Source organism: Pangasianodon hypophthalmus, chromosome 29 (genome assembly GCF_027358585.1).
Source record: "Pangasianodon hypophthalmus isolate fPanHyp1 chromosome 29, fPanHyp1.pri, whole genome shotgun sequence".
Taxonomy (NCBI): domain Eukaryota; kingdom Metazoa; phylum Chordata; class Actinopteri; order Siluriformes; family Pangasiidae; genus Pangasianodon; species Pangasianodon hypophthalmus.
In genome coordinates this window covers 2,292,042-2,304,225 of record NC_069738.1, presented here as the reverse complement: position 1 = coordinate 2,304,225, position 12,184 = coordinate 2,292,042, and the positions used below count along the sequence as shown (strand labels likewise).

The following is a 12,184-nucleotide window of genomic DNA, read 5'->3' as shown; positions in this document are numbered from 1 at the left end:
CCATGCAAGGTCAGCACGATGAGGTCCCCGTAGATTCCCCTGCTATCCTCCTCCCCAGTTTGTTAGATCCCACTGTACAGTGTACATTCAGGACGAAACATATCGCTAATCGCACCGCCTACACGGTTTATAGAAATGAAAGGGAAAAAATGCCACATACCTCCTTCAGATCACTTTAGTAATTATGGAGGTGGGCATGAAATGACAGAGTGCAATCATCTGGAATGTAAATATGTAAACAGCTGTAATGAGATGAGATCAGGTTTATTCCTCTTCAATGTTATTTTAAATGTTTAGCCACAGAAAATGAACTGAATTCAACAGGATAAGATCCCGCGAGATTCGGACAGCTGTTTAAGAATGCTATTTCTCTTCCAGCGCACCAAACAAACCTCTTCGTACAGAGTGAGATCATTACGAAAAGTCAGAAGGTCGCCTCTAATTTCTACACTGGGTGACCCATGTAACACTTCATTAGGTTTTCTTTCTTTCTGGAGGGAATACAGCACTCAAGTGAACAGCTAATGCTAGCTAGCTAGTTTGACTCTAATTAGCTTAACTTTAGTATGATTGAACTTTAGCTAAGTAAGTAATAAAACAGTGTGTGTGTTATTGTTATACATACTGAATGAACCAGAATTACTGTTAGCACCCAAAAGTTGATTATTTTCCTAAAACAACACACCTTGAAGTGTTTTATTTCTCTTATACCACAGCAACACAATTTGCCAAATTTTATTAAACAGCTCCATTTTATCCGCTCATAGTTGTTGTAGAAGTTAGTTCCTGTTCGCACTTACGCTATAGCACCTATAAACTATCATTCCTTCACTATTTCTTTTAATTAATAAGAAAAAATTCAGCTTGTTTCCCATAAACAGTGAAGAAGTTGTGATAATGTGTAGCCAGGTGGTACATGAAATGCTAGGAGATATTTCATTATTATATCGGTTTTCTTTTGTAACGCTTTGCACTGCGTGGATTTCGGCTCTGTGGACTCTCTGTGGAATATCAGGAAGAGGGGTGTGTGTTTGCGGGAAAACTGCAGCGAGGCACTAAATGGTTGCTAAATTCCAGAAAATATAGATAATACTCTACTCTGTCTGTTGCTGGACCTCTATTAACGCAAACTGCTTCATCATAGGCTTTATTCTGAGGAGATGAAACAGGATTAGGTGCTAGATGGAAACTCTTTGGGTTGAGCTTAAGACTAGTAGATTTGTTCTGTGCTAGTTCTGCCACTACAGTATTTGTACTGCTGTGTTTTATGTTTTCTTCTGTGAGATTAGCTCTAGATGATTTACTATGAGCAAATTTACAATCTCAGCTAGACACTGGTGGTAAGTGTGTAGCTTGAAGTAGCTGATGAGTGATTTTAGCTCAATTTTAGCTCAGCAGCACCATCTTCATAATTTATTTTATACCAGGATTTATGTTTTCTAACTCAAAACTCAAAATCCCGGGAAAGAGAAATCTGTCAGAATAAACACACGAGATAGTTCTCTGTCAGTGGTCACCAAGTCTCTTCCTCGAGATCTTCCTTCTTCTTCTCCAACCAAAATCTAACACACCTGTTTTAGCTGATCAAGAACTTCTTAAGGCAACGATTAGATGGTCAGATGGGAACGATTCTGGTTGGATTATGGCTAAAGTCTTCAGGAAAGTAGATCTCCAGGAACAGGGTTGGTGACCACTTTCTACATTGTGCAACTTATTCCCTGTAACAGTTGTAAGGTGCGATGAGTGAAGGCAGGATGCAAGTGCAAAAACTCAACATCTACAACAAACCAGAATGATCTATACACACAGTCAAAATCTGGCAAAGATCAAAATCTGGAAATATGACACATAGAACAGAAAGAAAACTCGGTTAAATACAAATACAATGAGACAAAGAAACAACAACAAGCAGACAAACTAGTTAAAGCCCAAACACAGAACAGGTGAAAACAATAAGGTAACACAGCAATGACAAGAACCCAAAACAAGCGTATACTGCTCTGTCCTTAAAACTTCCCCGTGGCAGAAATCCAGAGGTTATAGCTTTACCTCTGACTGTTACACGAGTGGCCAAAATACAACTGAGCAACCTGCGTCCAATCAATTTATCTGAAAACGGGATTATCAGACTGTAGTGATACAAATTCTGTATTTCTGTCATTAAAAACTGCTAAGCTTTATAACTGATTTTTTAAAAAATATGATATGAATACGAAATAAAAATTTTTGGAAGTACTTCCCTTTAAAAAAAAAATGGAAAAATACGTAGCTGAAACAAGACTTACGCTAAACCACAGGGTTTTTTTATTTAGTTAAACTTTAGAAAATAAATAGAATATAAAAGAATAAATATAACAAAATCCTAACACAGCATAAAATACTGTCAAGTCAATTTAAATGTAAACATTTTCCAAAAAATATCTTTTCCAAACTCAATTCCTACGTTTTCTGTTTGTTAAAGGATCAGACTGAATTTGTTTGGTTTTTTTGTTTTGGTCTGATATCCGATCCAGAGTTCTTTGCTGATATCGGCCCGGTACTGATCCAGGTTATCGGATCAGTGCCAGCTGGAATAGGAAATAAATACAGTGAAATAAAAGCTGACATACATCTGCACTTTTACTCTTCATTCCCAATCCCATGTGCTGGAGTTACACAAACTGGGTCAGGTTTAAATCAACAGCCTGCTAACATGAGCGCAGGTGTCACAGATGAGCGTGGATCAGTTTCAGCCTCTCAGTGGCTAATTAACCACCCACACACACACACACACACACACACACACACACACGCCGGCATAAACAGAGGTGAAGAGCTGAACAAGCAGTTTCTCTCAGACGCTTCACCGTGTAAATATGAATGAGACCCTGAAAAATTTTCACTCTGTGGGGAAAAATGCTTCAGCTTCTGAAAAACTGTAATGCTTTTGCTAACACTTAGCAAACAATCGCTCGGTTTTAAATTAGCTTTTGACTATAGAAGCTGTTCGGCTAGCCGTTTCAGGTTTAAATAGCTTAGAATGAAACAATAATTATTACATAGAAATGTCATCTGACTGATGGAGGAGCTGCGCATTATTATTTATTCCACAGTGTTTCTGAGTTCTGGGTTGTGATTGGTCAGAAGATGTTGATGAATTTTCTGTCACAGCAGCTCTGACAGTAGTGCAGCTAGGGCTGGGCGATATCGACCAAAAATCATATCTCAGGATTCTTCGGCTGAATGGCGATACACGATATATATCTCAGTATTTTCTACAAAGTGGGATAAATGTTCAGTTTTAAGTTAAAGCCGATGCCATGAGATGTCACAAGCAGTTTTATTACAACAGACTGTGATCAAAATAACATATGCTCATTAGGGATGAATTCACATATTTACCATTTATTTCAGTTTCATTTAATTCGAATGTATTTATTTCTATAAAGCTGCTTCGTGACAATGTCCACTGTTAAAAGTGCTATACAGATAAAACTGAACTGAATAGAATAGAATAGAATATAAAGAAGCATTTCTTCCCTGTTTAAAATAAAGAGCTGCACAGTATATAACGTGTAAATGAAAGATTATATAAAATAAAAAGCCTGTATTAAATAGAAATAGACCTGTCTCTGAGAATTGAGAATGCTCCTTCAGTTGATTTCAACAACAATAACAGACTGATTAATTCATTAATTATTAGCGTATTAGAGTATTAATTAATTAATAGAGTACGATTACAGGTTTTCGTCTCCTGCTTAACGAGGTGCACAGCTGTGTGATGAGCGATGTGTGATGTTGTAGGTCTCCGCTTTAGTCATATCGCGCCATTTGGCACTTTTCTTTGCGTAAGGCACAGCACGGGGAAATGAAGCTTGCGTCGTACTTTGTTTCGGGGCAGAAGATTTTTCCGGCTTTGCGTTTGGGGCTGCAGCAGGAGCAGGAGCAGGAGGAGGAGCATGAAGTGTAACACGCTCTTCATGATGCACTTTATGGCGCTTGTTGTAAACGGTGGAAGAGATCTGAAGTGCTTCCACTTCTGGATGCAAGCTGTTTACAGCATTCTCTAAAGACGGCATCGTTTCGTTGATCATCTGATCGTTTAAATCCGAACCATCTCCAAATAATTGAACCATCGTTTTTCTTTTCACTAACCAGGTCTTCTTCAGCGGCGCTGTGTCTCGCTCCATGCTGCAGGAGAAATTGTGAGCGAGTGGGCGGGGCCGGGTTTGCGTGCAGAAGGAGAGCGGGAGCAAAATCAAACTTTATCGATATAAACGGTATTGTCTCATCCTATATCTCATTTGAAAATATATCGATATACCTTAAAAAGTCGATACACCGCCCAGCGCTAAGTGCAGCTGCAAATCACAGGTTTATCCAGGATGGGATTTGTTTGATTAGGGTTAGCCCCGCCCCCTAACCCTAACATTAACAATAGCGTGCGACCGCAATAACACAGGGTGTCTGTGTGTGTGTGTGTGTGTATGTGTGTGTGTGTGTGTGTGGGCAGATTGTCTTCACGCAGCCTCAGGCCGTGTTTGTAGGACACTGTGCCCTCTTTTTTTTCATCACTCAGCATCATTGTCTTGATCAGAATCCCTCTATCTTTTCTCCTTTGTTTTTTTTTTCTTATAACTTCACCTCTCTTCTCTCAGTGCTTCTTCCCTTTTGTCCGTCTCTCTGTAGGGAAGCGCAATTTGTCTTTAGAGCTGCCCGGTCCTAATATATATGTCACACACGAATACAATTTCCTCACCTCTGTTTAAAATTCAACACGTTCCAGTGAGAAAGACAGCACGGTTTATTTACACACGTTTATAGCAAGTTGGTTAATCTGCAGAAATTGAATATTAATATCAGATGCTTTATGAGAAAAAACGAAAAACAAAGTGTAAACTAAGCATCTTCTTTCGGAATGGCTGTTTTCTGTGCGCTACATGTTAAAAGAGCTACGTGATGTTAGCTTGTTAGCTTAATCAACCGTGTTTGCTAGCAGTGCTACATGTGTGCTTTTATTAACAGTGTTTTTTTATATACAGAGACAAAAGCTGAAAACTTTAACACAGTCATGTTCTCTTAGCCCCGCCCCTTTTCTTGCTCTTTACATCACCTCCATTTATTCATTTATTCATCAAATAGTCAGGTGTTTACTATATTTTCAAGAAGATGCCACATGAACAGCGCAGTTTTCTGCTATTTGTAACTGTAATACAGCAACATCAGTAAATTCCAGTTAGCGGTTTATTATATTTAGCGAATGATGGGTTTTGTGTTATTTTAGTCAGACAGAGGGTTTTTTTTCATAATGTACCTACACATCTGAGGTAAATGTTGATGTTCCTGACATTTTGGTCTGGTTTCCGTAGTTACAGCGTATTCACATTGCCTGTATCAAAGACCTCTAGCTAGAAAAATCATTAGCCTCAGTAATTAGCTAGCTTACACTGAGTGTCTGTCCTTCTCAGTTGCCTAGCAACAGTGTTCTTGTGAATTTCCATTTAAACAGCAAGTGTATTGTGTGTTTAACATCTCATACACAAAAAACAAAAAGATTCACACACTCAGATATGTACACTACAGGAGAGTGTGATTTCATACACACACACACACACACACACACACACACACACACACACACACACACGGTCGTTTGAGTCAGTTGTGCTGCCTGCCTCTCACACCACAAGTTCGATTAATTTCACAGTTGGAACTCTTTGTTGGGTGTGGCGTGTGTGTGTGTGCGTGTGTGTGTGTGTGTGTGTGTGTGTGTGTGTGCGTGTGCGTGCATGTGTGTTTGTGTGTGTGTGTGTGTGTGTGTTTGTGTGTAGTACAGCCTGCAGGCTGACATTCCACCCCTACAGTGAACACACTCGCTTCAGGACAGATCTGTTCAGATAGGGTCGTTACACGCTGTGGTTCATCACAGTATACACACACGCACACACACACACACACACACACACACACACTGCAGAAGAGGAATGAGGTGTTTATGGAGTCTTTCTCACAGACATCATTAAGATTTTAGAGTCTTGCTCACACACACACACACACACATTACTCACTGGTCATTTTTTAAGCTTGGCTACTTGGAAACCTCTCGCTTCAATTAATCATAAGAGCGAGACACACACCTGTGTGTGTGTGTGTGTGTGTGTGTGTGTTTGGTATGTTTGACATCCTGTGCCATAATTAACCACTTTTTCTGCAGCTCCGTCATTATATCTAACACACACACACACACACACACTTTTTCAGAGCAGCTCATCTGCTTGTACAATGACTGTAAGGCCACAACTAATATAAGGCACAAAGCAAATCACAAATCACCCTGATAACACCCACAGTAAAGCATGGTGGTGGTAGCATCGTCTTCAGCGTTACTCTTGGCTTCCTGGTTGTTTCTCTGACTAATCCCCTCTTTAGCTAGTCACTGTTTTTGGTGGACAGTCTCCAGCTGTATTTCATTTTTTTAATAATGGATTTAATGCTAAAAGTTTGAGGTGTTTTTTTTATAACCAAATCCTGATTGAGACATTTCCAGAACTTTGTGCCGGAATTATTTTGATAGCTCCTTGGTCTTCGTGATGCCGTTTTTATTTATTTATTTTTTTTAGATATTTTTTATGCTCTCTAACAAACTCTGGGTTCTTCCAGGAACAGGTGTATTTATATTGCACACAGGTTATCTCCATTCAGCTAATTATGTGAACTAATTTAAAGGTTTCACACCAACCAAAGGGGGGATGAATACTTATGCAAAATCATAACAGTTACGTTTAATTTTGTAAATCATTTTGCAAACTATATAGATTGCCTCTTTCCACTTCAATATTATGGGCTATTTTGTGTAGATTCATGACCTAAAATCCTAATGACATCCATTTCAGTTCCTATAAAATGTCGAGCAGTTGAAAAGGCGAGAGAATACTTATGCAAGACGTCTGTCACTGGAATATGATGTGGAGAATTGGCTTGTCCCTGCTTGTTCTACTTCATACACACCTCAGTGCAGCTCACTGCCTCCTTATTCGCTGAACTTCATGACCAAATTCATCTTCACGCCTCCACCGAGAGTAATACCTTTTACATCATGTACTTGCTGTATAAAACACTCCGAGAGGTCCTTATCAAAGTTCCATTCCAGCAAAGTGGACACTGCAGTCCATGTATCGGAGCTCGACGTTCCTGAAGTACGGGATGCAATTTGCAATCAGGAGCCTCGATGAAAGCAATTCGACCCGCCGTCTGAAAGAAGCTCTCCCTCTGACTTCACTTCTGTTGTTTGGCCCAGAGTTTAGACTTAGAGGATATTTTGCTACAGAATTATGAGGTAACACAGCTAACACAAATCCCCCATGCTAACTGGATTTCATTCGTGGTTTTTTTTTTCACCCCTTGAGATATTGCTTTCGATTCAGCTCCAGGCAACACACTGATCTTCCACACCTTCAATCCAGTCAAACTCGAGTGAACCGTGTAATCCTTCAGGTACAACGTAATCCATAGCATCAGGAAACTTTACAAAAATCCTCCTACTTTTTTTAAATCAGAAAGTTCCCTCAAAGGGGAAAGCATCCATCTCAAAGCATCCATCAAATCATACATACTGCAAGGCCAAAAGTATGTGCACCCCTGATCATCACACTCATATGTGCGTGTTGAACATCTCATTCCAGATTTATTCCCCTGTGTTTGTTGTTATAATGAGCTCCACTCTTCTGCGAAGTCTTTCCACTAGATGTTGGAGCGTGGCTGTGGGGATTTGTGTTCATTCAGCTACAAGAGCATTAGTGAGATCAGGTGCTGATGTTGGGTGAAGAGGTCTGGGGTTCAGTCAGTGTTCCAGTTGTTGCTCGTTGTATGAAGCGCACAGATTTTGTGTAAAAGTAATACGCCATGATGGTAGCTAAAGCTATACTGCACGTTACATCATGCTGCTGCATTAGACTGCGTTCACACTTGCAATTTTTTTCTCAACTGCTGCAAGTTTTACATGTAAACCTGTGAGAAAACATCCGCTTTTTAAATGTACTGTGGTGTGTTTTTATGGTCAAAACCAAGTTTTCAGAAAAAAGGTTAACCTTTTCTGGCACAAACCCGTCACTGGGCTAACAGCCTGATAAACACCGTCCACACCGTGAAGCATGGTGGTGGTAGCATGTTGTTGAGAGTTGGCCTTGGTTTCTTGGTTGTCTTTCTGACTAATCCTCTCTTTACCCTCTCACTGATTTTTGGTGGATGGTCTCCTATAAGAAGAGTCACGGTTGTGTTATATTATTTCCTTATTTTAAATAATAGATTTGCGAGATGTTCAAAGTTTAGGTTATTTTTTTGTAACCAAACCCGACTGATATGTTTTCCAGAACTCTCTAATTCTCTAATTCTCTAAAAAAAAACTCTGGGTTCTTCCAGGAACAGGTGTGTTTATATTGATGACACTTAAATTGCACAAATGTCGACTCCGTCCAATTAATCACGTGACTTCTCATGGTATGTAGTTTCACCAGAACTAATTTAGTGACACCAAGAGCCTTTTTTTTTTTTAAATCTTCCAACCAATCAAGTCGCAAGGTGTGGGACAAGCAAGAAAAAATGTGTCTTGTTGTGAATATGAGGAGGTTTATAGCATGCTGAATCTAGCAAGCAAGCTAGGCTAGTCAGTTAGCCGAGAGTAGCTAGGACTGGGAAGAGCGCTGTTATTGTTACAGTGTGTATGTTGCATGAGCTGATTTTTTTCATATCAGCATAAAATACGCCAGCTTTACGTGACCAGTCAGGTTACTTTTACTGAGCCAATATTATAGATAATAAAGTTGCTTAAAAGCTGACGCAGCCAATCAGAACACAGCTGTGAAACTCGTATTGTATTTCAATGGCTAGTGTTGAATTCAAAGAAGTTCAATTCGTAGAAATGATCCTACAAAGTAAGGGTTCAGAAAGCAATGTAAGAGAACGTATCATTTTTGAATTTGTACTTTGATATGTGGTATAAGAGGAATAAAACACTTTCTCTTATAGGAAAATACTTAACTTCAGTGCGGTAATAATAGCTCTACTTCATCACACCGTGGTGTTTCCACTTTTTCTTAAAATCGGGAAAGCTAGCGTTTGGGACTGAGCCTGTGATTAGATCATATAAGATATTGTTTAAAAGTCCTGAAAGATCTGTGTCGATGTCGGGGATCAAATTTCCTCCCTAAGCAATTAGCAGCTAAAGCCGAGCTGTGTGTATCCTGCATTGTACTGGGTGAGTTATTAGCATCTGAATGTCACTGTTGTTGCTCTAAACCCATGACTGGGATTTTATTGCTGTTTTTTTTTGCGGATATGACATTACAAAATAAATAAAGTCACCCTGAGGTTAATTACTTAAAGCACTCTGGTATTGTGTGTGAAGACAATATACTGAAGGTCTGTGTTTGGCTGTGTGTCTTTGAGAATGTCAGACATTTTGTTCTCAGAAAAAAAAAAAAAATCTTGATCCTACCTTGAGAAAACACACTTTTGAATAATACATGAATTTTATTAATAAGCGTATGGAACCTAACGTTTCGAGGATGAGTGAGGCATCCTGTTTTTTTAAGTGTATGTGTGTGTATTAGTGCATTAATAATTAAACTTCTGACCTCTGTGACATTGAAAGAAGCATGTTGTATTCATGAGCACAGCCCTCCTCTCCATTATTCTGAGTTATTCAGAGAGGAGGAAGCGCTACACACCACTCGTTAGCCTGAGATGGGTGCAGGATCGTGAGCAGATAGCTCTCTCCACTTGTGTGTGGATTAGCATAACATGCGCTATGCGTGAACCCTAATAACCTTACGTGACTGAGAATTGATGCTCGTGTTCTGAGCTCCGGCGGCGGCAGGATGAAAAGGATGAAGCGTAAAGCGGTGACGCTCGATGATGTAAGGATGATGTAAGTTCTCGAGTGCGTTTCCTACAAAATCAGTACACCAAAGTGAAACGTGTACGTTGTTCTGAAGATGATGGCGTCGTGAGCACATGCAGGACACTCTCTGAAAAAGGGTTTCTCAAGGGTTCTTTAGATGGTTTTTGACGTCGAGAGAGAGCAATAAGAGAGGCTGATGAGGAAACAACTGTTTATAGCTAACAACAGGAAATAACTTCTTTCATGGAATATTAACTGTAACTATAATCGGATTCGGGGTGATAAGAGTAACTCCTTTCCATCGCATCATTCAGCACATCCCAAAGTATTTTATTCCTCTTACACCACAGCAGTTTGCTGAACATTACAATTCTTATTTATTACAGAATCACATCATACTTTTTATCCATTTATAGTTACTCATGTTAATGTTTTGTGAAACAATTTAGCTCCTGTTCTCATTTATGCTAGCACCTATAAACACTCGTTCCCTCACCAGCCTGTTTTCTCCCTCTAGAAGATAAGAACACAAAAAAATAGCATCTTGTTAATATACTGAGAAACCACAATGTTGGAAAACCTGGAATGTCAGAAAACGGAAACCTAGAGCTTTACCACTGACTGTTACAAGGCGCTGACACTGGAGACTCCTTCCATGAATGTAAAAATCATCTCATTACAGAAAACTTCACCATATCAACGATTTTTTAAATCCGTTATACGGAGCGTTTGCTGTACACATCCCTGTGAATGAGCTGTTACTATAGAAACGATAACGTATTAAAACAAGAGCATTAATATAAACCTGTGATTTGCAGCTGCAATACTGTCAGAGCTGCTGGTCTAGAAAATTAATCAACACCTTCTGACCAATCACAATCCAGAATTCAGTCAGATATCTAGCACTAAGGAAGGGTTCTGAGTGGAACTAGTTTAATTTCACCCCTTTTTCCAGTGAGTGTGTAATTATCAATTCTCTTGCTTACAGTGAAGTGGCTGTCTTGGGAAAAGTACGTTTTAACGCATTTCTAGATGTTTTAGATATGTTTTAGATTTAATATTAAAATGAAAATAAGGCAGAAGATTTATAATCCCGGCTTTTATTACAGAATAAAGCTGAGACCTGAGTCGTGTGTATGTGTGTATTAATGTGGAGAGTGTGTTGTTATTGTGGAGCGGCTGCGTTCAGCATGCGGCCTCTAAAGCCCTGCGCAACGTTTAAGTGCACAGTGTGAATCAAAAACCTCATTTCACTTTCATAGGAGACGAAACCCTCTCTAGCGTTACTACGGCACGATCGTCTTCTCAGCTCAGGAAGCCAACATCTCATACTGAAGTAGGATCAGTGAGCAGATCTGTGTGTCCTCATTCCTCATCCTCGGGCACGTCCCGATCTACAGTCTGCACTAATCATACACACACGTCATTTTTCATGCTGATTTTCAGTCTTAGGTGAGGCGTTAAGGACCGAGTCGTCAGAATACACAACCTCTATCAGTAAGTCACTCTGATTCTGTGAAGATGCTGGATATTAATCATCCCTACGAGTCCACAAGCCATGCGTAAAAATAAATTATATCCGTGTCCCTGATGTCTTAGCCACCTGACAAGTGAAGAAAAAATTAAAAGGATAAAAAATGAAACAGTAATAAGAGGTGTTTATAACGAAGTAGGTGTATAGTATAAAGCGTAATGTTGCCTCGGACATTCTTAGTGTTTTTTTTTTATTTTATTTTTAATAAATTTCCAGCAAAATGAATAAATGAGTGGTTGTTTTTTGCTTAAAATATTATTTAAATTCTAATTCATGAGCCAGAACATTCCTGAATTCAGAGGTTGTACAGTTTTATATCAGAGTCTTCCAATGCTGTTGTTCCTCATGGGACATTGTTTAAGCTGGCTAATTTGTTTGTTTTCTAGCTAGCTAGCTAGCGAGAGGAACTTCCAGAACCTCCTATTACAAAACAAGGCATTTAGCTCCGTTTCCATGGTTACAGTGACATCTCTGATTAGTGGGTGGCAGTTTAGGATTATGGGAAGGGTAGTACAGGGTTTTTTTAATATATATGCTCATGGTAAATTTATGTTAAAATAGCGTATACATTATAATCAGATTGGCTACAGTGATCATAAATGATTCTGCTCTCTAGGGTGCACATCAGGGCTGTATTCCTCCGTCAATTAACACAGCTATGTGAACTCATTAGCTAATTCTCATAGCTCTTGGTGTGTTAGCAGGGTGTAAACACAAAACTCTGTCGGACTGTAGCCCTCTAGACCCTGAGTCTGGCACGTCCTATAAAGCAG

At 39.4% G+C, this 12,184-nt stretch overlaps 1 protein-coding gene across 2 annotated transcripts in view; it reads right to left on the bottom strand.

Annotated features, from left to right (window-relative positions):
• Nucleotides 1-12,184, bottom strand: part of LOC113523963 (protein shisa-6) — a 93,058-nt gene that overhangs the window by 49,204 nt on the left and 31,670 nt on the right. The gene's annotated exons all lie outside the window — the stretch shown is intronic.